Source organism: Sorex fumeus, unplaced genomic scaffold (genome assembly GCF_029834395.1).
Source record: "Sorex fumeus unplaced genomic scaffold, SorFum_2.1 ptg000030l, whole genome shotgun sequence".
NCBI classification, from domain to species: Eukaryota; Metazoa; Chordata; class Mammalia; order Eulipotyphla; family Soricidae; genus Sorex; species Sorex fumeus.
In genome coordinates, this window is record NW_026606087.1 from 28012163 (window position 1) to 28037277 (window position 25115).

The 25115-nt window shown below is 37.8% G+C and overlaps 1 protein-coding gene and 1 pseudogene across 22 annotated transcripts in view; both read right to left on the minus strand.

Annotated features, from left to right (window-relative positions):
* The window catches only part of DLG2 (discs large MAGUK scaffold protein 2), a 1600462-nt gene that overhangs the window by 623811 nt on the left and 951536 nt on the right, over positions 1-25115 (minus strand). The gene's annotated exons all lie outside the window — the stretch shown is intronic.
* LOC130025648 (uncharacterized) lies at positions 1844-2074 on the minus strand (annotated as a pseudogene).

Consider the following 25115-nt stretch of genomic DNA (forward strand, 5'->3'; position numbering starts at 1 on the left):
CACACCTGGCAGTGCTCCAGACTTCCTCCTTCTGCACACAGGGGTGAGTCACTCAGGTGGCACTGGGGCACCATATGGGATATCGATGATCAACCCAGGGTTGCATGGATGCAAGGTGGGGGTGTTTTGAAATCACCCGTGTAGGAGTTCAGGTTTTCGGGACTGTACACCAAGCAGGTGGTCCCGCAGTCTCTGCATTTCAGCGTCTGTGCTGCCTCTCCAGCCCCAGAGAACTTGTTTCCTTTTTTTTTTCCAAGAGAGTATTATGGGTTGAATTGTATCCTCCAGATAATATTAAATTCCCAATACCAGTATCTGTGACCTTATTTGGAGATAAATATTTTAAAGATGATTACTTAATATGAGGGTCATTGCAGTAGGCTCTCATACAACATGACTGTGTCCATTTAAAAGGGAGAAACTTGGACACAGAAACAAACACATACATATAAAGAGACTGAAGGGTAGAAATATCATTCATACAGGGGTACAGGGGTTAAAGTGCTGGCTTTAGCAGTGATGGGGAAACTGCAGACTCATGAGAAGGGGGACAGTACCTGCTCATCCTTCACGCCCCATCAAGGTCACGAGTTGCCCCCCACGAGCGGCTCTCTGGCACGGCCATGGCTCCAGAGGCAAAAGGACTTAGTCCAGAGCCCGGCAGCTTGCGGCAGAAAAGTGAATGCTCCATGCGTTAAACTACAGCACCATGCCTCCCCGGGAGGGAAAGGGTGTTACTCCCTTCTGCCTCCCCCCTGCCCCCCCAGCAGCAAGGTGGCTGCCGCCTCAGAGCTTATAGGAAAGCCAGGTATGAGCTGGCGGTGACGGGGCAACTGCAGTCTCATGGGAAGGGGGGTGGTACCGGCTCGTCCTTCATGCCTTACCGAGGCCACGAGTTGCCCCCCATAACACCAGATGCACAGAAACCAGTCTCGTAATTATCTGGCTCTTTGCAGAAATCCAAAATTTTTATATGATTCTCATAACCAGCTATAGAAAACAAAGTATTTCACAATGTCTTTTCAGCAATTTTGATTGTTGGGGTGGGGGGGGAATTCTAAACAATAATGGTGAACCTTTTTTTGAAATAATGAATGTAATCAATGTAGAGAAGAGTTAAGTAGAAATCATCTTCCTCACAGGCATTGGGAGGGGTGGGAGGGGGGTATATTGGGGTTCTTGATGGTGAAAAATGAGTACTGGTGAAGGGAGAGGTGTTTGATTATTGTATGACCGAGACTTAAACCTGAAAGCTTTGTAACTTTTCCCACAGTGATTCAATAAATAAATATAAGAAGGAAAAAAAAACTGCTGTCTTTGCCTGCAGTTGGCTTTAGTTTAATCTATAACACTGATCTCCCAAGCACCACCAGGAGTATTCCCTGTGTACAGACAGAGCCAGGAATAAGCTGTGAATACTTCCATGTGTGGCTCAACCATTCTGTTTGCCACAAAAACAAACAAAACATACCTGGAATGATGGATTATGATGAGGATGATCTTATTAGCATTCCATTTCTTTTTTTTTGGAGGGGGTCACATCTGGAGATACACAGGGGTTATTTCTGGCTCTGCACTCAGGAATTACTGCTGGCAGTGCTCAGGGGACCATATGCGATGCTGGGAATCAAATCCAGGTCGGCCGCATGCGAGACAAACACCCTACCCGCTCTACCATCACTCTAACCCCAGCATTCTTTTTCTTCAGGATCTTTTTCCACCTTAGATTTTAATTTATAAGCAATCTTATAAGCCCTTTATCTTATAAGATTGATTTTATCTTATAAGCCTTAATTCATTTAGCCATATCATTGAACCTGTAGAAATTTTCATAACCAACAGAAGTACTTGCATCCCAGTCAAGTAAAAAATAAAAGCAAACTGTATGACACGTCTATCAGAACCTAAGACTAACATTAATTCAGGTATATAGTTCTCACACATTAATGACCCAAGCACCTTTGACTATATAACCCACAAAGTTGCTGGGTGTTTCTTTCCCTGAAACTATAGGAAACCTAAGTTGACCAGGAGGACTCAGTACTGGATAGTGTGATGTGTTATAAGCCAAGTTGACAGAAAACTGCCAACTAGCATAAAGGGCAGTCTCTGCCCCCGCGCCTCGGTGTTCCTTCCCGGAGTCCCTTGGAGGGGAGCGGGTTGAGCTTTCCTCCCCGCCCCGGCCAGGGCTACGGCAGCCGGAGACCTCCAGGACCAGCCACCACCATGCTGAGACCACTCTCCGCACACCTGAAGGTACTGGCAGAGGGACAAAGCCACGCGGGTTCCGGGGCCGAGACCTCCAAGCCTACTCGAATTGGAGTCGAGCATCTTCCACCCAGATCCTCCAAATTCCAGTAGGCGGGGGTCACACCCACCACCTGGCCCCCTGGCGCCGTGTAATCCCATCAGCGGCCAAGACTCAGAGACTATAAAATCCAGATCCTGGAACTGCGCGGCCGCAAATGCGGCCGCGCGACATCTTATCAGAATTTTTTATTATGACATCTTATTATCTCATTCCTACTTTGGACAAACTTGCAGGCTGTCGAATGTAGCCTGCCCACAGGGCAGAGTCTGGCAAACTCCCCGTGGCCTACCAAATATGCCAAATACCAGTAACAATGATGGGTCTCATTCTCCTAAAGAGCCCTGAATATAATCTCAGGGCTAGGATGAAAGAGACGTTACTGGGGCCTGCTCGAGGCAATCGACGATTAACAGGATGATGAAAAAAAAAATGAAAAAAGCATAAAGGAAATTCATTCTTACCCACAGGTCTCAGAATGAATAAACCCTGCCTGACATGTTGATCCTGAATTTCTGTCTTCCAGATATGAGAGGTAATTCATTACTGTTGTCTAAGTCACTAGAGTTTTAGTGCTTTTTTACAAAAATCCAAGGAAACAACTATAAAGAAAGAGGAGAGATAGATGACTTGATGGAAAATTCTAGATGAAGGAGAGACACCAGGAAAAATTCTCTGTACTAAATTGTCTAAAGGATGCTGAGTGGTTGGTGGCACAGTAAATAAGTCCCTTGGTCTGCACGCCACAGACCCAGGTTTAATCCCCACACCTTCAATGGTTCCCCAAGCCCACCAGGAGCCATCCCTGAACCAAGAGACAGGAGTAGGCCCTGTGTACCGCCACTTATGGCCTCCAAACAAACAAACAAACAAACAAAATCCCAGCAAGTTAAAATGAAAAGATAAAGATTTCAAAAAACAAAACAAAGCAAAAGAATGTTAACTGGTAACCAGGAGGCAGTCTTCTGAAATGTAGCGGAGGCTGCTACAGGGTCGAGATGGAAAGCCTGAGCTGTTGCAGGGAGATTAAAGAAAGGGATGGTTTCAGATGGCAAGAAAGTCTCAGATATCCAGGCTGCCAACCTAGGCTCATAATAAACACAGCATACATTTAGGTATTATTTAGGATTACTAATGTTTACAGAAGGAAAGTAGAATTTATTTTGATAATTAATTTGTGTGTGCATATTAAGTTATATATGAATATTAGAATACATGTTTATATGCATTTGTAGATATATTCACCATATGCATTGATGCTTGTTAGACATATATGAATATATTTACTTATATACTGTTCATATGCACATAAATATGTACAGAATGAGGACACACTGCATATGTGCATGTGTATGTGTTTATATATTTAATATTCTTTTTAGTGTAAGGATAAAAATGTACTCTTCATTTAGGTTTTCTATCCATCATGGTTGGAAATAAAACAAGCTGAGAGGCAACTAAAAAGATGAAATTATACTGTCAAGGACAGACACACAAGCAAAGTGGTTTTATTTTTAATGTTTTGAAGTCACAAGAGTTATTTCTGCGACTGTATGCTTGGCTATTTTTCTTCTTTTCATTTTCAGTGTTTGTCTTTCATGGCTTGTAGGCAAGGTCATTTGTATCGCTGTCTGCATAGTGTCTCATTTCAACTCTCTCTGGGCATCTTTTATGCACAAAAAGACCATAAATTATAACAATTGCCACTCAAAGATCGTGCAGGCAGCTTTGCTGGTTCCATTTTCAAAATCTTAATGTATTAGAGCTAATTACAGAGGATTATTAGAGTCTGACTTCTTACTGTAGATGCCACTTCAAGTGCCTCTAATGTCAAGAGAGCCGGACCTCTGCATTTTCTTGCAAACACAGTAGGCTTTAGGCAGCTTGGAATTCTGAATCAGCAATTATAAATCACTTGAGAAACAAAAGCACAGACCCTAAGAGAAAAAAATTTAATTCTAAAACATAAATAATCATAGCTACCATTTGTGAAACGTCTATTTGTCCGTTTACTATTAACCTACTTAAATTGAAAAATACCACATTGGTATCAATATTATTATTTTCAACTTGCCGAAAAAGTAGTTGGGACTCAGAAAACTTCCCTGTTTATGGATACTTACTAATAATAATCATAGCCAGGAATTAAATCTAGTTGAAATCCAAGCCCATACTCTTTCCAATGTGCCATGCGGCACATGAAAAGAATGAATTAATGAGTTTGGAACTCGAACCAGTCTTCCCTAGCTGCTAATGGTAAGATACTCTTCTCTATGTCTGGCAGCTCTGACTTCTCAGGAATAGGAGTCCGTGACTGTATCTGAAGGTGCAACCCGAGAAAGAAACTCTGCCTCCAGGCCAGAGATATAACACGGCCTGTAGGGCACTTGGCTTACACCAGGCCGACCTAGGCTGAATTCCTGGCACCTGCTATGGTCTCCAGAGGAGTATGGTCAGGAGGAATTCCTGAGTGCAGAGAAAGAAGTAACCCCTTTGTTTTGGGCCACTGGGTGTGTGTGTGTGTGTGTGTGTGAGAGAGAGAGAGAGAGAGAGACAGACAGACAGACAGACAGACAGACAGAGACAGAGAGAAAAAGAGACAGAGAAAGAAAAAAAGAAAAATTACTGCATCCAGACCTTTGATCATGTAGTATCATGAATAAGTCAAATGCCTATTTATGTAAAAAATTAGCTAGAATTTTAGGTTTAATTGTAAATATTTTTCTTTCTTCTCATCAATATTTTCTCTTAATCAAATATATCTATAAACCATATATATCTACAAATACACACATACACAGACACACACACACACACACACACACATATACATTAAACCACTCACTACATTACATTGAATGCAAGAAAAACTTCAAATATACTTTGAAGTTTCACAGCTATTTTATGGAGGGGTTCTCTCTGTCAGATTATAAATAGGGCAGAATAATACTTTCAGATAAACTAGTTAAAAGTATATAGGACATCCTTTGATATCATCCCAAACTACTATCAAACAAGCAAACAAAATAGCCAACCATTTACTCTTTAGAAGCAGAATTAAGTCTTCATTTTTGAAAGATTTTTGAGGGAGAACAGCAGCATCATAAAACAGTTCCAAACTCAACAATGCTTTGTCTTCTTGGCATCAAATTCTGCCAAATGTGCTGTGTGCATAGAACAAGAAGGATTACTACACAGATGCTCCTGAAAAAGGGCTCTTTAAAATGAAACAAAAGCACCCCTGGGCCAGGCAACTTAAAGCACTCAGCTGCTGGTAGGAAGAGAAAAACCTCTATTTTCTTTGGCTCCATTCAAAAGCAAATATGTAAATGGAGCAGAAGTCATTTTTCACTGTTCTCTGACTGAGCAAAAGTAGAAATACTGTTTTAACATTAAAATAATGACCCTTAAAACAATACTTTAAAAATGAAAAAAATAAAAGAAATTGAGAGGAAACAACAAAAAAATATATTTGTGGAGAGATGAGTAGTGCAAAGTCAGCTGCCTGAGACACTTTTTAAAAGAACATTTTTGAGTTTTAGATAGGACCAAAATTTCAAGGTGGTAGACAAGATATTAATGCATTTCCCCAAGGAGCAATAACAGCTAATTTTTTTGGTGCTTTTGTTTGAAACACTCTATAATGCAACATGGGGAAAGCTGATGAGTTGGAAACAAAAACTGCTATTTGAAAAGACAACTTCATCTTGAAAATTTATTGAGAATTAAAGGCTCCAAAGGCTACCAGAAGTGAAATTTAATAAACCTGCTATTTTCTTTTTATCTTCACCTCTTGTTAAATTACTTCAGATATGATCGCAGGGTTTTATAAACTAAGTTCTTGCCTCCTAAACACTAGAGGAGTTAACGAATTAGTTCATCACCAATAAAATTTTTCAGAATCTGCTAAAACATAAGTAAAATGTTATAATATACTAGACCAACAATAAAAGACTTTCTGAATTTAGTGTTCAGTTATTCCAATGAATATTTTAATGACTATTCTGATAAAAAAATTTTCCATTCATTATATTTAAAAATCCCCCAATAATTATGCTGTTATTGGGTATTAACAGTAATAAAGACAAATACTAAGTAACATATATCATTTGTTCCTCACAATAAATTACTAAATAGGGAAGAATCCATTTTTACTATTTGTAAAAGAGAAAGTGGGGGTTTAATGCCACTCAAGATCTTCATGGGAAGGGCTGGAGGGATATAGCACAACAGGGAGAGTGTTTGCCTTGCACACAGCCAACCTGGGTTCAATTCCCATATGGTCACCGGAGCACTGCCAGGAGTAATTCCTGAGTGCATGACCTAGGAGTAACCCCTGTGCAATGCTGGGTGTGACCCAAAAAGCAAAAATAAATAAGTAAATAAATAAAAAAAATAATCTTCACAGGAGCTAAAACAATATGTAGAAAAGTGAGGATTTGAGTCCAGTTCACCCTTGACCCCATGATCCATGCTGTTATGACAGAGAGCATGCTTTATGGCAAAGGAAAGAAATCTAAAAATTTTAAAGTCATGAGAAAGATCTGCTTTTTAATTTGCAAGTGGTCAAAATGAATAAAACTTCATGAACTTAAAACTTAGAATCTTAGAACTCATCAAAACAAAATTAATTCTCAGCTGAAACTGAGGGATAACAGTGAAACCAGACCAAATATCAACATTAGACAATGGTGACTGTCCTTGCCCAAAAGACTAAAGGTAGTGCAGAATACACCAGAAGACTATCCCATGTGGTGGGTGGAGACAGTGTTATTGTTCACTCAGGAGTTTTTGTTCTGCATTCTCTACGCTGTTATTTCTCTATCATAACCCTTTCTTGTGACCATGCAGACAAAAGCAATTACTTTGAGATCCAGATTGTACAATCATACAACCTGTGCGATTGTTGCCACTAAAGCTCTTTCTTGATACATCACTCTGTCTCTCTTGTGACTGGTCCTTTGCGTTACAAAGTAGGGTCCTTTCAGCCTAGCAACTTCAGAAGCAAATAGACAAGACTATCAACTGGTCTGTTTGTCATTCATTCATCTGAATTCTCTAAGTTTTACATTGGTTAGGGGGATGATTGATGGATGCAAATGAAGTCACCAAGGTAAACTCTCTCATTATCACAGTAAGTTTCAAAGGTAAAGAGAGAAGGGAAAGGTGAATAAGAGATGAAAGACAAAAACCAGATTACTTATTCTCAGTTTCTGAAATGTGACCATAGTATTTCTAGGAGAAACTCAAACAAGAATCTAGTTTGAGAGGTGAATTACATGGGTGTATGAATGTATGCTATCGTGAAAAGGTCAAGAAAGAAATGATAATACAGAGCTAGGGAAATTTAGGTACATTATGGTAAGAGTGTCATGGCTTACTAATGATTTCTGGGGCCAGAAAGATAGTAGAGGTTTTAAGGCTATTGTCTTACATGTGGATCTCCCAAGTTCGATTTTCCGGATAACATATGGTCCTCTGAGCACTGTTGGTGTGACTCTTGAACACAGAGCCAGAAGGAAATAAGAGCTCATTTATAAAGTCATTTGGAAGAAAAACTTAACCTGAAACAGAACTATAATACAAATCTTCCTCTTATTTTGGGAGAATTTTCAAAATTTCCCCACTTTCAGGAATAAAGTTTAATACTATATACAAAAGATTCAAAAAAAAAGAATAATCCCCAAAATGTTTTTTCAGACTAGGAATGCTTTTACCTTAAGTTTATTTATTTACATTGTAATGTTCATTATTATTATTTTTTTGCCATAGCTGGTTGTGCTTAGGGCTTACTATTGAGGGTCTGTGCTCCAGGATCACTTCTGTAGGGCTCTGGAAACCACATGGCATATCAGGAACAGAACCCAGCTTAGCTGCCTACAACTCCGTACTACGCTGCTTCCCATTTTTCACCTTAAGTTTATAGAGAGAGGCTCTGCCATGTTGATTTAGACCTCTTACCATGTGTCTCTTGGATTATGAGGGACAAAGTTTTAATATTTGCCTACACCTAATTTTTGCAAAAGCGGGCACCAGTAATGTCTCTATTGTGAGACTTCTTGTTACTGTCTTTGGCATATCAAATATGCCACAGGAAGCTTGCCAGACTCCGCCGTGTAGGTGGGATACTCTTAGTAGCTTGCCAGGCTCTCTGAGAGGGACAGAGGAATTGAACTCGGGTTGGCCGCGTGCAAGGAAAACGCCCTACCCAGGCGTTTGCTTTGCACGTGGCCAACCCGGCTGACCCAAGTTCTATTCCTCTGCCCCTCTTGGAGAGCCCCAGAGTATCTCGCCTGCACGGCAAAGCCTGGCAAGCTACTCATGACATATTCGATATGCCAAACACAGTAACAAGTCTCAAAATGAAGACATTTCTGGGCCCGCTCAAGCAAATCAATGAACAATGGGAGGACAGTATTACATCTAAAATAAATTTTTCCACCTAAATGCAGAGCAAAGATTGCATACTGCAACAGGAAAAAGCTGAAATTTCTTGGACAGAGCAGGAAAATGAATTTAACTATGAACCTGCAGGGGGTCTAGCAATGAGAAGCTGATCAGATTTTCTCTTCAAGAGAAACTGTCTGTGTCTTAAAAAAAATTGGTTGAAGTGGGGAACACTTCCTCAGATCAGAGCTGAGAAAGAGTTAAATGTAAGCACCCAGAGGAGTCTTCTGTAACCCTGACAACCAGTCTTATGATTGTCACCAGAGGAGCTCAGAGTAACCCAGAGAAGAAGTTTGAGGAAAGAGAAAGTTCCAGCTATTAGAGGTACCATGTAGGAATACTAAAAAAAGAGTTTTTTTTTAATAAAAACTGTATAATCTCTAAAACTGTGTCTTCAATGGAGTACTATGTAGCTGTTAGAAAAGATGAAGTCATGAGATTTACATACAAGTGGTACTACATGGAAAGTATCATGCTAAGCAAAATGAGTCAGAAAGAGAGGGATAGACATAGAAAGATTGCATTCATCTGGGGAACATGAAGTAACAAAATAGGAGACTAACATCCAAGAGTGGCCGAGATTAGTACCAGGAATTTTGCTCCATGGCTTGGAGGCCAGCCACACATGCTAGGGGAAAAGGAAGCTCAGATAGAGAAGGGAGCACCAAATAAAGTTGTTGGAAGGATCCTCCCAGGATGGGAGAAGCATGCTGAAAGTAGACCATAGACCAAACATGATTGCCACTCAATGCCTCTCTTGCAAGCCACAACACCTAAAAAGAGAGAGAGAGAGAGAACAAAAGGAAATGCCCTGCCACAGAGGCAGGGTGAGATGGGGGGATGGGGGGTGGGAGGGATACTGGGACCCGTGGTGGTAGAAAATGGGCACTGGTGGAGGGATGGGTACTTGATCGTTGTATAACTGAAATCCAAGCACAAAAATTTAAAAGTCTATAACTGTACCTCATGGTGTTTCACTAATAAAAAATAAAATAAAACTGTGTCTTTGTCTAATTATTGTCTGATATAGAGCAGATAAAGGAATACATGCAGGAAGCAAAGAAATTGAACAAGAGGGCAAATCACATTCCCTTCTTATTGCAGTATGTTTGGTCTGAAACAAGATGAAGCTGGGTAGGAATAAACATTTGCCTCAGACAAGAGCTCAAAACATTTTTTAATTTTACATTTAACTGTGTTAAAGCTATGGGATTGTTAGATCAGAGTAACATTTAATCATTATTCTAAGTGGTCTGACTTAGATAATATGAAAGGAAGGAATAAAATTATCCTTGAAGATATTTTCAGGAGGAAAAAGCAGCTCATGTAACAAAATTAAGACTAGATTACAAAATATACTTCATATAATAATAGGAGGTTGTAAATGAACTGCAAAAATTCAACTCTTTGTCATACATGGATGATTCATTCATATGAAGAATTTGAAGAAATAAAGCAATGAAACAGACCAAACTAAACCCAAAAAATCCCTTGACTTATTTTTTGTTTGTATGTTTTTTGTTTGGGGGTGACATCCAGCATATTCAGGCTAACTCCCAACTTGCATTCAAATATCAGTTCTGGAGGGGTTCGGGTAGCCTGTGGGATGGTGGGTATCAAATCCAGAGTGGCTGTGTACAAGTTAAGCTCCCTACCTGCTATACTACTGCTGTAGCCTCAAAATCCCTTGAATTCTTAAAGCAGAATGAAAATTATGAGAGGTATAAAATCAAAGGGTTGACAGGGTTCATTAGACTGTTATATAGGTATGGTATTACAACCACAACACCATAACATCATTTGAAGGTGTGTGAACATGTAGTTCTAAAACATACACAGGGTTTTAAACCAAAGTTATTTCAATCAAAAAGAATGAATAAATTAATTAACAAACAAGTCTTTGGTCAAATTCAGGTCTCTGTTCTATTTCCAAAGAAGAAATCAAACTCTCACTATTTGCAGATGATATACTACATTTAGAGAACCCTAAAACCTCTATCAAGAAGCTCTTAGAAACAATATACTCGTATAGTAAAGTCGCTGGCTATAAAATCAATACCCAAAAGTCCATGGCTTTCCTATATGCAAATAATGAGCGAGAAGAAAGTGACATGAAAAAAGCAATCCCGTTCACAATCATTCCTCAGAAATTCAAGTACCTCGGAATCAGCTTAATTAAGGAGGTAAAGGACCTGTACAAAGAAAACTACAAAACGCTAATTCAAGAAATAAAAGAAGACATGAATAAGTGGAAACATCCCTGTGTATGGATTGGAAGAATTAACATTGTCAAAATGGCAATTCTCCCCAAAGCATTATACAGATTCAATGCACTTCATATAAGGATACCCATGCAATTCTTCAAAGAAATGGATCAAACACTCCTGAAATTTATGTGGAACACCAACTCCCCACGAATAGCTAAAGCAATTCCTGGGAAAAAGAAGATGGGAGGCATCATCTTCCCCAACCTCAAACTCTACTATAAAGCAGTAATAATTAAAACAGGGTGGTACTGGAACAAAGGCAGAGCTGCAGACCAAGGGAACAGGGTGGAATATCTGTACACACCCCCTCAAATATATGATCATCTAATCTTTGATAAGAGAGCAAGAAACCTGAAGTGGGGCAGGGAAAGCCTCTTTAACAAATGGTGCTGACAAAACTGGACAGCTACGTGCAAAAAAAAATAATGGTCACAGACCTCTACTTAACACCATGTACAAAAGTCAGATCAAAATGGATTAAAGACCTCAACATCAGACCAGAATCCATAAGGTACATTGAAGACAAGGTTGGCAAAACCCTCCACAACATTGAAGCTAACGGTATCTTAAAAGGAGATATGCCACTGACCAAGCAAGTGGAAACAGAGAAAAACAAATGGGACTATCTTAGGCTAAGAGCCTTCTGCACCTCCAAAGAAACAGTGACCAAAATACAAAGATATTCTACAGAATGGGAAAGGATATTCACACAATACCCATCTGATAAGGGGTTGATATCAAGGATATTTAAAATATTGGTTGAACTCTAAAAGAAGAAAACAACCAACCCCATCAGAAAATGGGGCAATGAAATGAACAGAAATTTTCTCAAAGAAGAAATCAGAATGGCTACAAGGCACATGAAAAAATGCTCTTCATCACTAATCATCAGGGAGATGCAGATCAAAACAATGAGATATCATCTCACACCACAGAGACTGACCCACATCCAAAACAACAAAAACAACCAGTGTTGGCGTGGATGTGGTGAGAAAGGGACCCTCCTTCACTGCTGGTGGGGAATGCCGACTGGTCCAACCCTTTTGGAAAACAGTATGGACGATTCTCAAAAAATTAGAATTTGAGCTCCCATTTGACCCAGCAATACCACTCTTGGGAATATATCCCAGAGAGGCGAAAAAGTATACTTGAAATGACATGTGCACTTGTATGTTCATTGCAGCACTGTTTACAATAGCCAGAATCTGGAAAAAACCTGAATGCCCAAGAAAAGATGACTGGTTAAAGAAACTTTGGTACATCTACACAATGGAATACTATGCAGCTGTCAGAAAAGATGAAGTCATGAAATTTGCATATAAATGGATCAACATGGAAAGTATCATGTTAAGTGAAATTAGTCAAGAATTCAGACATAGAAAGACTCCACTTATTTGTGGAATATAAAGCAACAGAATGGTAGACTAACACCCAAGGATAGTAGAGATAAGTATCAGCATGTTTTCTCTACAGCTTGGAAACTGGCCTCATATGCTGGGTGAAAAGACAGCTCAGATGGAGAAGGGACCACCAAGTAAAGGGTGTTTAAAGGGTTCGCTCAGGATTGGAGATACATAACAAAAGTAGACTATAGGCCGAACATGATGGCCATTCAATACTTGCATTGCAGACCACAAAACCCTAAAGGAGAGGGAGAGTAAAAGGGAATGTGCCGGTCACATAAACAGGGGTGAGGAGGGCGAGTGGTAACTGGGGTGGATGGGAGGGATACTGGGAGCATTGGTGGTGGAGAACGGGCACTGTTGGAGGGATGGGCACTCAATAATTCTATGACAGAAACATAATCATGAAAATTTGTAAGTCTGTAACTGTACCCACGGTGATCCATTAAAAAATAAATAAAAAAAAATTCTTCCCCCAAAACAGCATACCATTTTGAATGACTGTGAAATCCTTCTTTGAATATGTTGCTGAATATTTCACACTTAAAAATTATCACTAAATTCTGTTTGAAATAAGAACACAGATTGTTAAGTCTCTTAATATGGTTTAAGACAAAAGAGTGAGTTCTGAAATGCTTTCTTGACTAAATATTTAAAATCAAGAGCATACAAATTTATTTATGGTGATTTATAGCCACAATCCAACCTTAGGAACCAAGTATTCATGAAAAATAAACAGGACCAAATATTTGGTGGCCTCCTTAACTAAGAAAGGCTCATTCTAAATCTAAATTAATGACAAGTATATCAGGCTTCCTAGAATGCAGTATGAATGAGGTAGGGGGCTACCTTATGTCTTTACTGAGGAACTTTTAGCAGTTTTATCTAAAGCACTGGGCTGGAGTGGTAGCACAGCAGGTAGGACCTTTGCCTTGCAAGCAGCCAACGTGGCCAACCCGAGTTCGATTCCTCCACCCCTCTCAGAGAGCCCAGCAAGCTACGGATAGTATCTCGCCCTCACAGCAAAGCCTGGCAAACCACCCATGATGTATTCGATATGCCAAATACAGTAACAATTGTCACAATTGAGACACTACTGGGCCTGCCCAAGCAAATCGATGAACAATGGGAGGACAGTGACAGTGATTGAAAGCACTAGTAAGTTGCCTCAAATTCAGATGAACTCAACCAATGAGATGGAAATTTTACTTGTCTGCCACACACTCTTGATTTAGACACTTATGGGTGAACAGAGTTTAAGAGGGTCTAGACTTTAGGGTCTAGGCTTTATACTCTAGTGGTAACAAGGAGTTTACCATGAATTTTAGATGCACTGTAAAATAAGATAGTTCTCATTCTATTAGAAGGCATACCTTCTGATTCAAGTATGCCTAAACAAAAAATTCCAAATGAACCATTTTGTGCAAATACCTTTTCTAAATTCTTGACTCAAGTCACTAAAAAGATAAGCTACCAATAACCTCAAAAAAAAAAAAGAGTTTACAACTCTTTTCTAATGTGAAAGGGTTATCAAGACTTCACAGGAGACCTGGTCAGTCTCAGGCAGCCTGGTTTGTGGTTCAGTGCAATTATGTTTGGACTCTGTAGTGTGAGGACCACTCAGGCTACTTGGGTGGTGCTGGGGGGCTCCTTGTTACAGCCAGCAGTATTAGAGAATTGATCTTGGGCCAGGCACATGCTAAGAAAGCACCCTAACCACTGTCCTATTAAGGGATTTTTCACAATATTTACTCAATGAGATCTGCTGTTGAAGGTGCTTGGGGGTATAGTAATCAATAGAATATTGTTTTCTGACCCTTCAAGAACTTTTATTCTAGAATAAGTAAATGGATAAATTCCTAATATAATGTTTGTGGTGATATCTGCTATGTGATAGGACAAGAAAAGGCATTTGCACAATATGGCTCATTAGGAATTTTTTGTTTAGGCAGACCTAGTAATTAGAGCTTTTCTTGACTCTGTGTTCAGAAAAGTTCCCGTGGAGATGCTTGAGTACCTTATGCAGTGCCAGGAGTCAAGTAGAATAGGAAGAATGCAAGGCAAGTGTCTTAATCCCTGTAATATCTCTCTGGTTGTACCAAATGAACTTCAAAGAATGACGGGGGGGATGGGGGGTGGGGGGATGCTGGGACCCGTGGTGGTGGAGGATGGGCACTTGATCATTGTATAACTGAAACCCAAGCACAAAATTTGTAAGCCTATAACTGTACCTCATGGTGTTTCACTAATAAAAAATAAAGAACTTAACAAACTCAGGACCAGATACAAGAATTTTCATGTTAAAAAAATTATCTTTGTACTTATTAACTTTACTATTAAAGCTTTGTTATCTGATCAGCTTCAACTCTAGAATTGTATCAACATTTGTGGATTTTATCGGCATTAAAATAAATTAAAAATAAATTAAAAAAAAGAATGACTAGTCTAGATAAAAAGGCTATATAAGAATTTGTTTAGAACTAATTATGTAGGGACTTGTTTAGAACTCTGGTGTAACAGTAGAAAGAGAATCTAACTGAAACACTATAAAAATAGCACATTGAGAGGAGAAAAAATAAGTAGATAGTCAGGGATAGGCCATTGCTATGCCCTGAGCTAAAAGAGAAGGGAAAGCTACTGGATACTTTGAAGCTAAGATGATGCAAAGTGATGTATGTTTTAAAGAAGGTATACACGTTGGCTGTTGTGTGGAGAATATAATGTATAAGTGCAAAGTGGAAACAGTCTAGTTGGTACATGTTTTTATACTAGTCTGGGCAGGAGTGATGGTGGTTTGGATTATAATAACAAGAGCTGAGGTAGTTAAAAGTGACTTGAGTCAAGATTTATTTTGAGGATATAGCTGGTAGGATTTGCTAAAGAACTGCGTTCAGGCAGCCAATATTAAAAAGAAAACATGGTTAACTCTACATCATTATCCTAAGCAAGTAGGTGACATTTAATTGTCTAACAAGATTTCAAAAGAGCTGGCTAATAAAACTGAGAGTTGTGTTTTGTACATACTAACATTGAAGTAACTTTACGATTATCATTAGATTTCAAGTGTGTTAAATACATAGCATAAGAATAGAATTTAATGCCCTAAGACCAGAGGATACTACCTAGTATGAGAGTAATAAAAAATTAAAAAGTAAGTGTCTGCATTGAGTTAGTCCTATGAAACTGTGCTTCAGTGGTTAACAAAAGAATGATAACTTCTCACAGTTTCCTTCTCTTAATGTAGTTTGCATATATTTACAGATACATTTTAAAAGCAAAATATTAGAGAATCAAAGTAGATTTTCATAAAATTTATCTGAAGAACTTAATCAAACATGAAATCTTATTGCTACAACTTAAGAACTACAGTAGAAAGTGTTGAAAAACCTTCCTTAACTTAAAGCCATTTATCATACCTACAACAGAGTCAACAGCAAAAAACTGAAAGTCTTCTAAGATTAGACATGATACAAAACTGCCCACTCTCACCGTTACTATTCAGTATAATATGGAGATTCTTGCCATAATAATTAGACAAGAAAGAGATATTAACGGCATTCAAATAGAAAAAGGGGTCAAATTTGTCATGATTTTCAAATGACATGATAAGATACCTAGAAAACCCTAAATACTCTACAAAAAAAAGCTCCTAAAAGCAATAGATTTGTACAGTAAAATGGTAAATCAATGCAGGAAAATTATGATTTTCTCTACGCAAATAATGAAAAAGAAAAAAAAAAGAAAATGAGGACAATCCCATTCATAGTGTGCTTCAGAAAATTAGGTACCTACAATCAGTTTAACAAAAGAGCTGAAAGACCTACAAAAAGAAAATTATAAAACACTACCAAAAGAAGTACGAGGACATGAGGAAGTGGAAACAAATCTTCCATTCATGAATTGGAAGGATTGATAATATTAAAATGGCAATCTTGCCAAAGCACTATACAGATTTAATTCAATCTCAATAAAATACCCAACGCATTTTTAAAAGATGTAGATAAAACACTTAAAATGTATATTATATGAATATTATAGCATGTGAATAATATCCAAAACAATCCTAGAAAAAAAGATGGGAATTTTCATTTTTGCCAATTAAAAATTATAATATAAAGCTGCAATAATCACAAAGTTTAGTAATAGAATAAAAACAGAGACTCAGACCAATGGAAAACTCCAACTCTCAGGTATATAGACAGTTACTGTTTGACAAAAGAGCAAAAAGTATGAAGTAGGACAAGGAAAGCCTCTTTAACAACAGTATTGGAAAAATAGGTCAGTTACATGCAAAAATATGAATTCAGATCTCTATCACCATGCACAGAATTCAAATCAAAATGGATTAAAAACATTGTTATCAGATATAATTCATAAATCATAGGCAGAAAGCTTTATCATATTAAATCTAGAGGTGCATTTATTAATTCAATGCCATTGGTCAAGTAAACTAAAGCAGAGATAAATAAGTTCAAATACATCAAGCTCATGAGCTTATGCACTACAAAAGAAGCAATGGCCAGAATAAAAAATATCATCTATAGACATACATAAAATATTTTCCTTCTACTCTTTTGACAAAAGGTTGATATTCATTCAATTTATGTAAAGCACTGGTAGAATTATACGAGAAGAAAAATGATCAACCTCATCAAAATCTGGGGGAAAGAGAGGACAGAAACTTCCTAGAAGAATACATATATGTGGTGAAAAAATATATGAAAAAATATCCGCTTTCTTTATCATCATGAGAATAAAAATCGAATTAACAATGAGATATTATTTCACACTGGTGAGATTGCAGGGCTGGAGCAATAGCACAGTAAGGTGTTTGCCTTGCACATGGCCAACATTGCTGACCCGGGTTCGATTCCTCTGCCCCTCTCGGAGAGCACCGCAAGCTACCAAGAGTATCTCGCCCACACGGCAAAGCTTGGCAAGCTACCCGTGACGAAGTCAATATGCCAAACACAGTAACAAGTCTCACAATTTGTTGTGAGACGTTATTGGTGCCCACTTGAGCAAAATGATGAACAACGGGAGGACAGTGCTACAGTGAGACTGGCACACAACACAAAAAAACAGTATTGTAATGAATCCGGGGGAACAAGAAACCTCATTCACTGCTGGTGGGGATGTCATCTGATTCAACCTTTTCCAAAAAATCTGGAAACTTGTAAGAATTTAGAATTGAGTTTCCAAAGGATCCAGTAATTCCACTTCTTAGTAGCTACGACACATGTGCGCGCGCGCACACACACACACACGCTCGCTTCCATTTATCAGAAAATAAAAGTGCAAACACCTGGGAAACACAGAGTATCAAAGAAAAATCACTTGAAAATTCTAGAGAAAAAATGGTTCATCAAAAAAATTCTAAAGTCTATTTTTTTATAAGAGAAAAGTAGCTCTGACACAGAAGAAAAACAATAGCTTTGATCCATCTTATTTCAAAGGAGATTGTTCATAATGTTTATAAAGCATTCTGATTTAAATGTGAAACACTTTAGTTAAATACAGTTCTGATTGAAGAATTGTACTTCTAAGGCTATAATTATATCATAGACATTGAAGGACAGAGGACTGAGTTACTTGTATTCCTTGGCCCCTGGAGAGACAGACTGAACTGAATGTTTCTTATATAAAATTAAGCAGAATCTTCAGTGTTTCTCTTCCTAACTAAACATCTTTCAAGACATATATCAAATGTTGTATTTTTCCTCTTTTTCATGCATTTTTAATATTTTCAGTTGTATAAATGTTAATGCTACTTCTTATAGCTTTAAGCATTTTATGATACATATACTTTTCAACTTTTAGTCTACCCCCAACAAAGTATCAATTTTTAATTTAAAAAAATATTCATTTTTGGGGGGAGTAGCACATCCAGTGGTGCTCAAAAGCTTACTCCTGGTTCTGCATTTAGATTACTCAGATGGTTCTCAGAGGACTATAAAGGATGCCAGGGATTGAATCCAAGTCAGTCGTATGCAAGGTAAATTCCCTAACCGCTATACTATTGCTCTGGTCCCTGTGATCACATTTTTCAATACGTCAATTCTTTTTAATGGGCATATATCTTGCCAACACTTTGTCTCTTTGTATTTCTTGCTCACTTTTCCATTTCTAATTTTTTTAGTATTTTAGTATTTTTAGTGTTTACAAATATTTTTTGTACTTTAAAACATATAATATATTGTGTTAATTTATATTTGTAGGTATTCACTTGTCGCCTGTCCCCCATCCCCTTTTTATTTATTTATTTATTTATTTATTTATTGCTGTCAGGGATGAATTCCAGAGGTCACACATGAAAGTAAAAGCCTGATAAATTATTCAAAAAATACTTTTAAGATTCATGAAATTGTATCCTAAGACACATAGAGTCATGTAAACTTCCGTTATATCAAAATATGCAGTGACTGTTTATGATAGAAAAACTCAAGGGAACAAAGAACACAAAAACTTTAAGACCTACTTTTTTTTTTTTTTTACTCCTGCCCGGTACCGGGCTGTCTTCACCGGGGCCACTGGAGGGGGGGTGGGTTTAGTTTCCCTCCAGGCCCCAAGCAGAGCCCGGGCAGCAGAAGACCTCCGGTACCCAGCCACAGCCATGCTCAAGGCCACTCTCCACACTCTCTGATGAGACTCATGCATGAAGGAACCAGCAGAGGGACCCAGGCGCGTGGGTCTGGGGGCTGAGATCGCCAAGCCTGCTCAGATCGGGACTGGCCCTCCTACACCCAGATCCCCCATTTTCCAGTAGCTAGGCAGTCACACACACAAACTGCCCCCTTCTCTCTCTCCCCCCACCCCCGCCCCCTCCCAGGTTAAATCCCATCAATGGCCAAGATCCAGAAACTTTAAAACAAAGCTCCCAGAAGCACGTGGGTCTGCATATGCAGCAGCAAGACTTCTTATAGTCTACTTCTTCTTCTCGGAGAACCCCGCAAGCTACCGAGTATCCTGCCCACACGGCAGAGCCTGGCAAGCTCCCGTGGCATATTCAAGATGCCAAAAACATTAACAGTGATGTTCTTCATTCCCCTGACCCTGAAAGAGATTCCAGTGCAGCACCGTTGGAAATGACAAGTAAGGAGAGACTGCTAAAATCTAAAGGCTAGGATGAATGCAGACATTACTGGTGCGGCTCGAGCAAATCAATGAATAACAGGATGACAGTGATACAGTGATACAGTTTCTTTCTTTGCATTACAAGATTATTTTCTGCTATGCTCTGAGTTTATAGAAGCATATTGTTAATATTTGTCTATTCAAATGAAAAATAGTATGTAAACTGCCTGTTTCATATATAGGGATTAACAATATGTGGAAATTCATTCCTTTTTAATACAAAAAAATCTCCCCATTTTTAAAATCTTCCTTTTGTTCATTTACATGTTTTTATGGGCAAATAGTTTTATGTAGGAAAACTGAAGAGAAAAAGAATCCCATAAAATAAAAGAAAAACTTCACACCCCGTGCTGTGTTGGGGTGACCGGAATGAAGGAGATTAAAAACACATTTGCTTTAAATAGCAGACAGTTATATGAACACATAAAATTTTTTGTATGCATTTTTCTCTTCTGTTAATTATATTGTCTTTATTTTTACAAGAGACATTTTGCAATTGACTTTGCTATTTCACACTTATACAAGTTCATTTTCAGGATGAGTTCCTAGAAGTAGAATCATTATGTCAAATAGCCTGAGGATTGAAAAAGTTAGAACTATTTTTAAACTGTTCTCCATGAGTATGAAGCAATATACACTTCACTAAAAATTCCTGAGGGAAACTCTTTCATCACACAGAGGTCATTTTACTTTGGATACAATTCGGCATATGATGAATGTTTGTATGCACTTTGAGATTTAAAAATCTTGCTGTAGATATTGGTATTGCAATGATCCTTATTTATCAAAAAATTCTGGTAATTGAAACAGACAGACTAAGAAATTTTATAATGAATGTCAGCACCACTTACGAGGATGATACTGATTAACAAGATACACAAGAATAGGTTAAATATGTAGAGACTTCAAGTCTCTCTAATTAAAGGTCGTCTCTGATGATACACTTCTAAACCAGGACTTAAATTCGGGAGCTAGGTTAATCAAATTGGTGACTTTGAACGCCTTGTAGTGCTAAAGGACTTCTAAAAAAAGACTCCAAGTTTTCACAGCTGCCACTAGAGATTTTGTCCTGATGAAGAGAAAACCTCTTCTCTCACAAAAGACATGTCACAAGGGAAGTACCAGAGTCAAACGTTGCAGCCTTTTGCTGATCTTCTAAACTCTACCTTAATGGTTCATAACTTCCCCCTTTTTAAGCCAGTTGAACTGCATGAAGATAGAGTTGTAACATATATTTTTCCCGATACATCTTATTGTAACTTTAAATTGGCCTGATCTGGAAGTAAAGCTTCTTCAACCAGGTAGAAATTATCATGTTGAGCTCTAACTCCCATTATAATTCTTTTGTTATGAGTAAGATTAAACATCATATAAATGTATTATTAGATTTATTAGGAATAATTGGCTCAGATTGCTTGAGTTTAACTTCGAAATGCATATTTTATTACATCCTTTTTTTGCTCTCTTTTAATGAACAAATGTTTCTAGTTTTAATATAGTTAAATTTAATCATTTCTACCTTAACGGTTGAATTCTTTCATTTTAAATATAAAATAAAATATTAATGATACTATATTTTAAATATAAAATAAATTTTAAATGTAAAATAAAAATATGAATGATACTTCATTTGACAGAGGACGAAGAACCTCCAGCTCCAGACACGTCTCTTCAATTCCACCATTCTTTCTGCATTAATATATGCCTCAGAGACCTGGGCCCTACGAAAACAGGCTGAGAATGCTATTCGGGTCTCCCGAAGAGGAATTGAAAGAGCTATGCTTGGAACGCTTCACTCAAGTGGGAGAAAGAATTCGGAGTTCCAACCTCCTGATTGAGAATCAGGGATGCTGTCTCATTTGCTAATGAGTCGAAAATTAGGCGGGCTGGACATGTAATGCGATTTGGAGATGACCGCTGGACTAGAGGCATTACGGACTGGATTCCACGGGATGTCAAAAGATCGCGTGGCTACCCATTTAAGAGATGGTCAGACTTCTTCGTCAAGACCCTGAATGATGGGTTTGAGGCTCTTCATGTTCCTGGAGCGAGCAGACACCATTGGGCGATACTAGCATGTGAGAGGATAGATGGAGAAGTTACTGGCACCTGCTCAAGCAAATCGTTGAGAAATGGGATGTCAAGTGATCAAGTGATGAATGATACTTTATTTGACTTTAAATTAATAAGTATAGATATAACTGCATATTTTTCAGTACGGATAACATTTTTTCAGTGGCAATTAATAAATGACAAGTTTTCTACTTTTCATTTAATACAACTTCTAACATGTCTTACCTGCTCAAATTTTATAATTTTTCCCTGATATATTTTCACTATCTAATTTCTATATTTTAAAAATATGTTTATACAGCATATGAAATATACCTTTAAAATATTTTATTGGTCTTATTAATTTTCTACGTGAACTTTATAATAGGATATTTAATAGAGTGTTCATTGGCAATGAAAAACTAGTTAAAATTTAAAATAAACATTATTGATATTGCATCTATTTTTTCCAATGTTTTAAAATGGGGTACCCTTTTTCTATATCCTATTAAAGTGGTTTTTAGCCTGCCATAGCAGGCAGAACATGTGTGACCTCTACCTCACCTGGTAGGGAGCCAAGCCAAAGGTGAAGAGATGCTTTCAAAAACATAAGTGCCATGCATCCTACCCTGCTGATGCTGGGAGCCCCATAACCGCCCAGCCCCCCCCCACACCGATGATCAGGGTCTGCCAAGTAGCAGTATATTCATGCCTGATTGGAGCATCAGAGGCAGAACCTCAGGGGTTGTCAAATAAAGGATATCAACCTTCACGTCCAGCTCAGAGCAGAGAAGCAGAGAGCCAAATGCCCAGTGCATCTTCCTAGTTCACATAACGAAAAAATGGAGGCATCCACTTGCACTAATGATTCACGACAAAGGCCTTGAAAGAATCCCAAGCACACAAGACTTCTCTAATCTCACTGATGAGCCATGCAAAGTGACAATGATTAGACTCTTCGCTGAATCAAAGAAAACAACACAGAAGAGTTTCAGCAAGGAAAAAGAAAATATAAGAAAACTTCAATCAGAAATAATCAAACTGAAGAATATGTTAAAAGAAATGGAAAAAAAACAATAGAGAGAATAAGTAGCAGAATGACAGATGTGCAGGGATTGAATTAGCATTCTTCAAAACAAGATGCATGAAACCACACAAACAGAACAAAAGAAGAAATATTTTCAACATTCAAATTGTAAGCATCCTGAAAGAAAGAGATTTGGGGAATGTAGTCTTGGTAAGAATTATAGCCCAAACTTGCCCGATTTGAAATCAACTTAAACACATTAATTCAAGAAACTCAAGAGTTTAAAAAAATAAATCCAAACAAATGTTCAAGACACATAATAATTAAAATGCTAAGAGGCATTTTAAAGATGCGATCCTAAAGCAATGAGTTGATTTGACAAACAGTAGCCTAAAAATGCTTGAGCCAGTCTATTTATACGTACATTTATTAGAGACAAAATAGAGTTCAAGGTAATATAGGTAACAAAAGACAGAGATGTCTGTTGTTGTTGTCTGTTTTGGGGCCTCATTGGGTGGTTCTTAGATGCGATTTCCAGCTGTGTACCTGCAGGTGAACCCTGGAAGTGCCTGAGAGACTAAATGTGGTTCCAGGGTTGTGGTGACTATAGCCATGTGAAAGACAAACTCCTGAATGATCTCTTTGTTCGAGCAGGCCCAGTAACGTCTTCATTGTGACACTTGTTACTGTGTTTGGCATATCAAATACATCACAGGGAGCTTTGGCCCAGAGATGGGAATTTTATCATTACTGAAGGATCTGAACACAAAGAAGATTTAATGCCCTTTAACATGTATGCAACAAATGAAAAATCATCACTATATACAGAACAGCAACTGTCCTCCCATTGTTCATCGATTTGTTCGAGCAGGCCCAGTAACGTCTTCATTGTGACACTTGTTACTGTGTTTGGCATATCAAATACATCACAGGGAGCTTGCCAGGCTTTGCCATGCGGGCAAGATACTCTCAGTAGCTTGCCGGGCTCTCCGAGAGGGGCGGAGGAATCGAACTCAGGTCAGCCATGTTGGCTGCAAGAAAAACGCCCTACCTGCTGTGCTATCGCTCCAGCCCAAAACAGCAACTAACAGACAGAAAGGAAAAAATAGACCACGCAATAGTAGGTGGAGATTAAATCGTAGGAGAATTATATATCACATTCTCGACATTGTATAGATTACACAGTAACAGTGTATTTTCAACATTGGATAGATTAACCAGAAAATTATTCAGAATTAATAAGGAAATAATTGATATAATAATTAAAATTGAAAAAAATAGAAGAGATGGGTTTAATAAATATCTTTATCTTTGTCTATTCCAGAAAAGCTGAGTAGATATTATTCTCAAGTGTTCACTGATAATAATTTTCTTGGCTAAATCACATACTGGGACTAAAATGAAGTCTCCATAAAATCAAGAAAATCAAAACTATAACAAGTATCCTACGAGCTCATGACACTTCAAAAATGGAAAAAAATCACACACACACAGATGTGAAAAAGTCAAACACTTGGAACTAGAATCAAAACGTGCTGTTGAAATACTATCTCAGCAAAGAGAAAATTTAAAAAAAAACAGACATTTTCTTATATACAAATCAGAATGAAGGCATGAGTTTCACAACTTTTGGGATGTAGTAAATGCTCTAATAAAAGGGAAGTTCACAGCACTGTAGGTGTTGATGAGGAAACAACAACAGGCACAAATAAATGACCTAATCTCACACCTTAAGAAACTAGAAAAATAACATTAAAGGTAACCCAAAGTAATTACAGGAAGAGAAATTATAAAATTCCAGGCAGAAATCCATGATATGGAACTGAAAGACACAATACAACAAATCAATAAAAATAAAGCTGTTATTTTTAAACAATTGATAGACTAGAAAAACTTCTGGATAGACTCACAGAGGGGAAAAAAAAAGAAAAAACTCTCATACATCAGAAATTAAAGGGAAAAATTTATAGTATATACTTCAGAAATACAAAAGACTTACTATGAACAACTTTATGCCAATAAATTAGAAAATCTAGAAGAAAGTGGAAAATCAAGAATTCTCCCAAACAGTTGCTATAAAATGAAGAGTTTCACAGGAAGTCATCAGAAAGATTCCTGTTTCTTAATAGTAAAGTATTATACAGAAATTACTTAAGAATGCATTTTCAGACCAAATCTCTAGTGAACACGGATGCAGAGATCCTAAATAAAATCCTAGTGAATATAACACAGCACATTAAATGCATCACATACAACTTTTAAGTGAGATTTATCCCAGTGATGCAAGGATACTGTATAATATACAAATTAATTAAGAGGCATGCTGTATTAACAGAAGGAAAGACAAAAACTGTATGATCATCTCCATAAATGAAGATAGAGCAATTGACAAGATCCTACACCAATTTGCTGAAAACTCTCAACAACTTTGAGATTGAATGAACTCATTTTAATATTGTAAATGCCATATTCACCAA